Source organism: Palaemon carinicauda, chromosome 20, assembly GCF_036898095.1.
Source record: "Palaemon carinicauda isolate YSFRI2023 chromosome 20, ASM3689809v2, whole genome shotgun sequence".
Taxonomy (NCBI): Eukaryota; Metazoa; Arthropoda; class Malacostraca; order Decapoda; family Palaemonidae; genus Palaemon; species Palaemon carinicauda.
This window is the reverse complement of record NC_090744.1, coordinates 111,191,983-111,192,883: the sequence shown is the minus strand read 5'-3', so window position 1 is coordinate 111,192,883 and position 901 is coordinate 111,191,983.

The following is a 901-nucleotide window of genomic DNA, read 5'->3' as shown; positions in this document are numbered from 1 at the left end:
ATAATAATAATGATAATAATAATAATAATAATAATAATAATAATAATAATAATAATTATTATTATTATTATTATTATTATTATTATTATTATTAATGACAATAATAATTATTATTATGGATAATATTAATTAAAAAATAATAATAATAATGATAATAAGAAGAATAATAATAATAGTAATAATAATAATCATTATTATTATTACCAATATTATTAATAATAATTATACTTATTATTATGAATAATTATAATAATAATAATCATAATAATAATAATAATAATAATGAATATTATTTTGTTCTTATGATATGCTGTAGGTGTTATAATATTTCTCTTAGTCTATGTTTCATTAAGAGGACTTGAAATTAATGTTCCATGATATACAGAAAGGACAGAATACAAAATTCTATTTTATGAAATAAAAAACATAACCTTGAACTTGTTATAATTGCAAATGGCTGACGCAATGAAACGCTTATCTGTGTTTTCGCCAACTTTCCTTTCCATGATTAAGCAAAAATTCCAGCAGGAAAATATATTTCATTTTTGCATGACTCATATATCCCTTCCACTCCGACTATTTTTCTAAAAGCAAATTTTTTACTTGATTCGCTTTCTGAAACTTATCTCATTTCCCCTTCTGTTTAAAAAAAACCGTAATTTTAATCGGAAATTCTCCGTAAAAATATACTGTTCTCAGTCGTATTTCAGTAAAATACAGGCGACCATAATTTTTTGTTATCTTTTACAGGTTGGTAACCGTAATTTTTTGTTATATTTTACAGGTTGTTAACCGTAATTTTTTGTTATCTTTGTTACCTTTTTTTGATATCCCTCCTTAACGTCAATATATCCGTTCTTAAAACGGTAAATGCCTGGCAACATTTATTCCAGGATTTTTA